This window comes from Canis lupus, chromosome 26 (assembly GCF_003254725.2).
Source record: "Canis lupus dingo isolate Sandy chromosome 26, ASM325472v2, whole genome shotgun sequence".
Taxonomy (NCBI): Eukaryota; Metazoa; Chordata; class Mammalia; order Carnivora; family Canidae; genus Canis; species Canis lupus.
Window position 1 is genome coordinate 16,834,528 of NC_064268.1, and position 9,731 is coordinate 16,844,258.

General features: G+C 45.4%; 2 long non-coding RNA genes across 2 annotated transcripts; one reads left to right on the forward strand and one right to left on the reverse strand.

Annotated features, from left to right (window-relative positions):
* Positions 1 to 33: 33 nt before the first annotated feature.
* LOC125753686 (uncharacterized) lies at positions 34 to 6,700 on the forward strand. The gene is made up of 5 exons (XR_007406067.1): positions 34 to 190; positions 857 to 958; positions 1,639 to 1,874; positions 2,769 to 2,886; positions 3,331 to 6,700. It is a non-coding gene; the product is annotated as an uncharacterized LOC125753686 (long non-coding RNA).
* Positions 2,042 to 9,686, reverse strand: LOC118352414 (uncharacterized). The gene is made up of 2 exons (XR_004809506.2): positions 9,177 to 9,686; positions 2,042 to 3,034 (listed from the first exon to the last, which is right to left on the reverse strand). It is a non-coding gene; the product is annotated as an uncharacterized LOC118352414 (long non-coding RNA).
* Between the last annotated feature and the right edge of the window lie 45 nt (positions 9,687 to 9,731).

The following is a 9,731-nucleotide window of genomic DNA, read 5'->3' on the forward strand; positions in this document are numbered from 1 at the left end:
ACCACGTGACGAACAGTTCTTCTGCGCACGCGCAGCCTCCACATCACGTGGCTGGTGCCAGACAAGCGCGCAGGTGCGAAGCGAGAGGGCCCTCGTGCTGTGTTGGGGCCAGAAGGACTGTTACGCTCTCACCTCTAGGAAGCTCCGGGTTCTGGAGCTTCTGGATGTGCGCTCGATTGGGAGAGAGAAAGTGAGATCCTTCTAGAACCTCAAACGAACTTCTTTCGGCCTTTCTGTTTTTGAGGGAGGCTCTGGCAGGCCCGGGAAGTGGTAGATAGGACACCGTGGGGCGGCGCAGCCCTTCTCCGGCGTCCGGCACTGGGGGTGCAGTGACATGGGCCCCGCTGGGGAGACAGACATTCCCTGGGAAGTGTAAACCGAGCGGCGAGCAGAGGGATGAGTCTGAGTTAGTCTGGAAAAGAAGGGAGAAGAGGTTGCAGACCAGTCTGGGGACCAAGAAGGCGAAGAGCCTGCCTTCTCAGGTGGAAGCCTGGCCGGTTGAGGTCCTGGGGGACGGTGGCCGTGCGAAGAATTTTGGACTTGATCCTAAACAGCGGGAAGCCACTGAAGCTGGGGAATAATGTGATCTTTATAGTCCTGCATTGAATATTTTTGCCTTGCCTTCTTGTTCAAAAAAGATGGATTTTGAATTCCACACCTGCCATTCTAATCTATTCATTTATCTTTTTTTTTTTTTTTTGAGAATTAGAAAATAAGAGAACAATGGAATGCATATATACCTTCAGGATTAAATGTGCTAACAGATGCAAACTGCCTAGCATTCTATATGTGGTCTATAAATGGTAGCTCCCTTATCTTTCCTCTAAATTCCACTCCACAATTTCTCCTATTCCAGAAGCACGGAAGAAGACCAACCCTCCCTGCAGACCAAAGATAAATTTCATTTGAACTACTCTGGATGGAGGAAAAAATAGGGATTGGTTGAAAAGATCAAAGGGTAATTGTTTTTACCAAATTATTCAAATAGTAAGCTCGCCCCAATCATACAACCTATTTTTTGATTTATGGAAATACAATTTGTATTCAACATTTTAGGAGCATGTTTAGTATGAGAACCCACATCTATGTCGTTACTTACTAAGATGACCACCTTTCTGGCCACATAGTAGGCTTTTGAATATTTGTGGGATTGATTTAAATACTGGGATATGTTTTCTGCCAAATCTCAAGTCAGGGGCATCAGTTCTGCAGTTCTCTCTTTATAGTTGTTAACATGAATTTTGATGACATGAAAAAGCTTGTTCTCCGAATTATATTTAGCTCATACAAACTCTACTGCACAATTATGTTGTAAAGAGGAATTAGGTTTTATCTTTAAGTTGTTATTATAGCCTTGTGAGAAGGTGAACATTGCGGGTAAGTATAAAGTAGTAGCATATCATATTATTAATTTTGCTACTTTTTAAAAACACTGCGGGCAGGGCCTAGAGCAGACTGACACATGTGGTAGGTGTATCAGTGAGGGTCTGTAGGAAACAGATGGCACACTCAAATTAGATAATTAGGGGAGGACTTAATAGAGAGACAGTCTACAAAGGTCAGTAGGGTGTAGGGAAACCGTAAAGATAGTGCAGTACCCAAGAGGCTCATCATAGTTGTGGTCTTTATCATTTCTAGATCTGAAAGTTGAAAGGAGGGAGAAATTACAGAACCCAGAAAGAGAAGGCCCCCTTGAGAAGGATCAATGACCTGTTCCCACTAGGCATGACCAACTCAACCCAGCCCTGAGGTTATCTGGCAGAGAGGGAACTGTAGAAATAAATACATCGACCTCACCCTCCTTCTGCCCTCCAGTCTTCTGTTGTGCCCAAATGGAAGAGGACAAAGGAATGGAGTTGATGTAGTTTAGACAGGTGAGCACCCCGGGGCAAACAGCAGGATGGGTAGAAAAATGAATCTGAAGGGGCAAATGGAAAATACTAGTAGAGAAGACTTCATTTCCTTGTTGAGTAAAGACTTGACATTTAAATCTTGATATTTTAGTAAGAAAACAAAATATTTAGGAACGGCACTATGGCAGTAGGTTCAGGGTTATTGTTTATTCATTTATTCTTCTACTGAACGTGACCATAAAAATTATTCTGCTTAGCATTTTGAGAGAGGCCCAGCAATGGCAAAAGAATCCCAGACATGCGATGAATTCTCCTTCTTGCCCCATGTAAGTGAAAAAAATTAATTATCAAAGTATAGTTGATATACAATATTCTCTTAGTTTCAGGTGCACAACACTGATTCAACAACTCTATACATTACTCAGGGCTCACCAAGATGAGCGTAGTTACCATCTGTCACCATACAATGTTACTGATGCATGTATTTTTAAGAATACATCCCCACTCTATCAAAGCACCTGTTTAGAGCTCTGAATAGTAAACATGACCCCACTGGTCTCAAAATTGGCTACTGCTCCCGCAGAAGCAAGTGAGGTCAGTTCAGGAAAGCACTCAGGTTCTGAATCTTGTGACAGGCGACTGGCAGTTACGTTCCTTGCCATGTCAGTACCTAGTAGGTAGTAGGGAATAGTCATTTTTCTGGCAAGGGGACAGAGCAGGATTTATCAGTGCAACTCTGGAAATTGGACTTGTTCTTATGAATGGAGCTGATTGTGGTCTCACATGTTGTGAATCTGTGCAATCATTTCCCCCTTTAATGAGGTCCTCTTGGAGAAGGAGGGAACGGGTCTCTGACAGTGACATGACTCTGACAAACAAATCAATTTGTTCCATTTGTTTCCTCTTTGAAAACAGCAATCCTCGAGCGTTACATAATCTAATCTTCATGCCTCGCTGGTTTGTTCTGTCCTCCTGAGGAATTGGCAGATGGTGCCAATGCGGAGACCCGCGCACACGCCTCGCAAGCCTCATGGTAACAGGAGAGTTGCTCACAGTGTCTGTCTCTTTGCTGTGGGGTCCCTTGCTGGCATTTGTTTCCCTGGATCGGTTTGCTCTTTAGCATTCCTCAGGCACCACTGGCTTCTTGCCTTGGGCTCTCATTCCAAGATTAATTGGAAATGCTGAAAGCAGATAAAAAGAGAACAGAAAGTGAAGTCGAAAGGGCAGAGAATTTGTCGGATCTTTTCTGAAAGCCCTCCATTAAAGGCTGAGTATCTTTGGGGTTTTTGCTCCAGACCTTCGACTTCCTGATCCAGCCCCATCTTCATATCCGTCATTGTTGCTGGGTTACACATAGCCCAGGGACAGAGCTGGCTGTGTCAGTGCTGGGGGAGCAGAGATCTGCTTCAGAAGGTCTCTGAATTTTCTCTCTCTCTCTCTCTCTCTCTCTCTCTTTCTCTCTCTCTCTCTCTCTCAGTGACTCACATACCAGCAGGAATGATTGTTCTCCAGATAGGGCAGTTGCGTAGAATCTACCTTCAGGCCAGTGATGTCAGCCCTGCTAAAGGAAAATGATCTCAAACTCTGTAAGGTGAGGAGCCTCCCATCAAGATCCTGTCAGCCAGAGCCACAATGTTTAGATGTCCAGGCAAACACACTGCTTATACATCTCATCTGAAAACTGGGACGTTGCAGTTTCTGAGGAAGCAGGGGCTTCCTGGATAGTTCTACTGATACTCAGGACCAGAAATCCGACAATACACACTGGTATTGCCTTTCGATTGTGAAAATACTGAAATACTTCCACGTGAGTTGGTAAACGGCTACGTCTTTGAGCTCCCAGTGCCTCCCAGTCTACTTAAGTTCACTGCCAAGAGGGTCTAACTCTAGGTGACGTCCTGAGTAGCTCTACCATTCTATGCAGCACTGTGAGCTTCCTTTGCTGAACCCACTTTGTTTCCAACCTCTTGGTACTAGGAGGTCTGGTTGGTGTAGGGCCAGGCGCATTTCCAAGTGCCACAGATGTAACCACCCTGCTCACAGTCTGCACTGTTGGCTGACTTTGATTTTGGTTGAGACCTCCAGGCAATTAAAAGACATAGAACCCTCCAGCCTGTGGCAAAAACAGGCCTGGTCCGTAAAGATCACATGTACTTTTATGCTGGCGGGTCACTGGGGATCCAGGTTGTATATACATACAAAGGAAATGATCTATCTGAAGGGGAAAACCAGACCAAACCATGTCGAATCATCTTTCAATTGTATTTCCCCTCATTGAGTCCAAACATAGGGGACTGTTGCCATAAAAACAGGAATGCTTGGCTTCTTTTGATTTGTTAGCCACTCACTAGGTATTAGGTGACCCACCTATAATGTGCCAGTTACCGTGCTAGGTGCTGGATATCCTGTAGTGACTAAAACAGGCCTGTGTTTGCTTTCATGGAACATACTGTCTTTTGGGGGAGGGGCATATAATAAAGGAGGCCACTGTGGTTGGAGTGTCATTAGGTCACCAGAACATGGGTTGCATTTCAGCTAATGGAAACTGCACGGTTATAATGGTGACTTCCAGTGTGTTGTACGCTGATGGTATATATCTCCTCCAATGGAATACAGGGGTGTGTGGTATCGTATTAAGAGTAAGGCATGAGGGTGTGGGGATGATCACTCCTGCACCCAGTTAAGATCTCAGAGAGGCTGAGAACTGCTCTGGATTAAGGAAGGAAAGGGAGAACTATTCTGAAGGAGACCAGTGGTCATGATATGTTCTAACATTTGGAGATCAGACATGCTGTTCTTAGAAGATGGTAACCAGTTCTGGAATGAATTGAGTCACAAGGAGGAAAGGTACAGCACAGGGCATATAGTCAGTGGTACCATAATGGCATTGTCTGGTGGCAGCTGGTAACTACACTTGTGGTGAGCACAGCATAATGTATAGAGTTGTTGAGTTATTCTGTTGTACACCTGAAACTAAAGTCACATTGGGTGTCAATTGTACTTCAGTAATATAATAATAATAATTAATAATAATAATAATAATAATAAAAGTAACTTCTGACGAGTCATCTATAGGGGACAGAATTTCCCTCATCTGTGCTTTCTTTCACCTTTGTCTTTGGAACCAGGAAACAAGTAAATACAGAATTTGCTAGCTAAGATGAATGGTACAAATTGCACCCACAAAACCGTGGAGAGCTAGTGGCCTACATAGGAATCAGCTCATGACAACCTTGGCCTCACTGTCAGAGACTCTTACCAACAGAGTTCAATTGCTACTATTTTGAAAAATCATAATTCACATCCCTAAGACAGTCCAAGTTGGTTCTACTTGGCAGTATTAATTATTTTTGCTCTATCTGTCCTGCCTGTTTGATCTTTTTATTGAGTTATAATTTATACACGGTGAGATGTGTAGTCTTATGTGTACAGTTTAATTTTGACACACACGTATTCCTGTGACCCACATCCCTTTTCACTTTATTTTAAAAATCTTGGAATCCTCTTAAGTGATGAATATTTGGGTCCAGAGGCAGATTTCTGGAAAGGGATCCCCTATCTAGTCCACTGGCTGCCCTCTCCCCACCAAAAACAAAAACTCATCCAATCCTTTCCTGAGTTCCCCAATCACCACAGAGGACTTAAAGCCATAAGAACATTTTGTAATCCCAGCTTTCTGAAACCTAACAGAGATTTTGTCATCTGAAAACAAGGGAGAGATTAAGTACGGAATTTGATTCTGACAACAGGCAGAAAGGAACGAGCTAGACAAGAAACGTCATGGAGAATTAATTCAAGCACCACTGTGCAAATGCTCCACCACCTTTTTCTAGACTCTAAATATGATGCACAGTCCTGGTCAGGGAAGAACAGTTCTTTTAGAGGGATTCGCTACAGAGAGATGACATTATCAGGGTGAGAAGTGAAGACCCTTGTACGTTTTTCAGAATTTTGCCTTCAGCCCTGCCTTACTCCTTGTGAATGGATTTTTTTTAGAAGTAAGACATACAGACAGCTAAGCACACTGTTCTCTTGACACTGCTGCCAAGGTCTCAGACCCATCTTCTCTAACTGCCCTCATATGCTGGAATGTCTTTTCCAGGCCTCCAAAGCAGCTCTTCTTTTGCATCACTTTGACCGAGGGTTATACAGTCAGATAATATTGCAACATATAATTATTTAATAATTACAGCTTGTGTAACACTTAAGGAAAAGTGAGAAGTTTTATGTGAAAATGCTCTCAGAGCTCTAAAGTATATATAATTCATATGGATTATTTAAAAATTATTTCTCCGAGGCAGGATACTTTGTAGTAACTGTATTCCCATTGTATCTCACAATCAGAAAGGCAAGCCCTCCTCATTTTCCACATCCCCAACTTTCCCTGTTTTAATGATGGTATTTCTGAAATATTTCCTGAATCTGACCCTGCCTCTATATATAGTCCCCGTTACCTCCCCACCAGACTGAACATCCACAAAGAAAGGCACGATGGCTATTCATTTACCACTCTCTTAATGGTGCACACGGTGCACGTGGTGAGCACTCACTTGTTTTTGTGAAATCAATGGGACCTACTTCCCTAAGGTCCGTCTTGTCCACTCCATCAGAATGCAGCTCTGCCTGTGTCCTGTACATCCTTGTAAAACCTTCAAGAATTCTCTGTTGTTGGGCAGCCCACGTGGCTCAGCCGTTTAGTGCCACCTTCAGCCCAGGGTCTGATCCTTGGGACCTGGGATCGAGTCCCACGTTGGGCTCCCTGCATGGAGCCTGCTTCTCCCTCTGCCTGTGTCCCTCTCTCTCTCTCTCTCTCTCTCTCTCTCTGTGTGTGTGTGTGTGTGTGTCTCTCATGAATAAATAAATAAAATCTTAAAAAAAAAAAAAAGAATTCTCTGTTGTTGAACGAATAAAGGATGTGCTCCTGAGTGTCAAATTCATATTCCTTCAGAGGCTAGTTCCAATCACCTTTCCAGGTTGGTCTTCTCTACTGCCCACCCCCCTCCCCCCAAGTCCCCAAAGGATTCCCAAACACACTGTGCAGGCTAGGCTCATGCTCCCAAACCTTCACTTAAGCTGTTTCCTCTGCCTGGAATGACCTTCCTTTTACCTTCCTTAATTATCTGGTGAAATTTCACTTCTTCAAACACAGCTCAAATGTCACCTTCTCCAATGCCTTCCCCATAAGGGTTTCTGTTTTGGTACTCTCGTGCCCAGTTTATCATTCCCTTATTGCCTATTTCCTATTACATTATAGTGGCTTTGCTCCTCTTTTGGTTTTTTTCTGTAAATTCCTTGAGAGAAGGGGCTGAATCTCACCATCATTCTTTAAATATCTCTCGAATCTGACCACTTCTCGCCACCTCCCCCACCAATCATTCTAGTTAAGCTGCCATCCTCTCCCACCTGTTCCATGTGACAGCACCTGACCGGATCCACGTTGCCACACTGCTGTCCAACAGAGGACCTGCTGCAAAGCAGCCAATGATCCTTTAACAACGTAAACAACCATCTGCCGCTCCTCTACCACAAACCCACTAACGCTAACGGCTTCCCTTCACATTTAGAAAAAAACCCAAAGCCCTCAGCTGTCTGGCCCCTGCCTTCCCCTCTAATTTCATCTGTACCACTCTCCCCCCTTGCTCATTCCAGCCCCATTTGTCTCTTTGCTTCTCCTTGAATATGCCAAGCTGTTTTCTCCTCAGGATTTAGGAACCATCTCTCCTCTGCCAGGGAAAGCTCTTCCCCTGGATATGTGCATGGCTTGCTCCCTTGCTTCGCTGTGGTCCCTCCCTAGAGAGGCCCTCTCTAATCACTGTCTAAAAGAGCACCCTCCATTAAGCCCTCCTCTCTTAGCTGCTTTATTTCTCCTCATGGCAGTAAGCACCATCAGCTTATCACCATTAATTTTCCCATGCATTTACAGAGTTGTTCATTTGTCACCAAGAAGAGAGACTGTTTTGTTTATCACCATGTCTCTGGTACCTAGAAGAGTGCCTGGCAAATAACAGGGACTCAAGTGTTTGTTGAAGGAATGGATGAATCTTTGTATCCCAGGTGTTTAACATGGTGCCTGGTTCTAGGAATCCTTAAGTCAATGAATTAGCAAATTGTACAAATGAAATGGAATCTTGGCATGTATTCAGGAATTATCCAGAATCTGAGTGCAAGAGTTTCATCCATTTGCGCCACAAACATAATCTTGATTGCTTTTATTTATTCTAATATCATAGGTGACACAACCAGGTTCCTCACTGTTTTCAGAAATTGGTTGTTAACAGAGGTCTGGCCCAGGAATACTTGGCGAATTTCAGAAAGACAATCAAGAGTGGCACAGCAGGGATTTAGAACACCTTTCTGCGCACTGCCTCTGATCAGCTCCTGAGGGACTCTGATAAGGTATTTGATCTCCTGTGATTTATACAGAATGTACACCTGCTATTAACCCTGCTGAACACACATTGTTCTGAGGGCTGGGATAAGTAAGATATTGGTTGACCCCAAACTCGGAGAAGGTAGGCCCTTCACACCCTTTACATCTGAGTGCAATGAGGCTTTTGGGCTGCACCCCAGCCTGCCTTAGTGTTTATGCTTTAGGAACCTGAGTGACTTTGGTATGGTAGCTCGGTCCCTTATAGGTGAGCTAGGGAACAGTTTGCCGCACTCTTCTTGTTCCCTTTGGCCTCTGGCAGTTGCTTTTACTGCCCACGTCATTTGTTTTTCTTAATTCTCTGCATTTGGAGATGCAAAAGAATCAGGCAGTGCAGAGGAAGGTGAACCCTTGGCATGAATGAGGTGTAGCATTTGGCAATCTGTCCATCTGTCCTCTTGAGGCTAGGCGGTGACTAAACTTGCCTGATTCTCACACATGGATGGCATCAGGGCAGAGACCAGAATAGGGAGAGAGCCTGGGAAGCTCACACCCCATCCCCCCTTCGAATTTCAAGTATCCCATTACTAGACAAGAATGGTAGATGGAGCCTCATAAGGTGCAGAGGGAAAGGAACTAACTGGGTGAACTGCCGGTGGGCCCTGTTTCAAGTACAGGGCCAGATCTTTAATGTGCATGGTGTTATTAGATGTTACCAAGGAATTGGTTAGGATTGTTACCTGAATTTTAGAGAAGAGAAAAACAAGATTCAAAGAGGTTGATGACACTTGCCCAAGTTGGGGAATTTCAGAAAGTGGCAGAGCTAGGATCTGAGATTCAAATCAGGCCTTTGTGATTCCCTGGCTGCCCAAAGGAGCAAGAATTTCTCTAACATCTAAAAGGATGTGAAGGGGAAGGGAGGGCCAACAGCTGGAGGAGCAGCAAATGGGTCCTACCTGAAACGTGATCATCATCAGGCCCTGCAAAGTCCAGGTTATACAGATGCCACCTGGCTTCTCTTCTGTTTTGACAACTGAAAACGTTCTCTGGCTGAGGTACCAGGGTCATGCTGGTGGCACTCCGCGGTACTGGAGTGGATGAAATACCCCACAGACACTCCTTCCAGCAGTGTCCTTCCTCGCCATTCTGGCTCTGGTGTCTGCCCAAAGTGCTGTCACAGAGTGCCTCTATCCTCCTAAGGTCGCCAGTTTACTGCACCTTTCTCCTCATTTCCAAAGTTGTACCCCCTGGGAGAGCATCCCGCCCGCATCTCCGGAGGTTCCGGCGGCTCCGGGTCACTGTGGGAGCCGCCAGGCGTGTTAAGAGTCCCTGCGGGCCACCAAGGTCGGGGCATCTTTGGGGCCATCCGCCAAGCCCCTTTCCTAGCGCTCCCGGCGCCACGCCGCAGTGTCCCCTCCGCCACCAGGGGCCGCCCGGAAGCGGGGCTCCTCGAGCGCGGGGCGGGGCAAGGGGCGGGGCGCGGCGGTACCTGGGCCGCCGAGGAGCCGGGG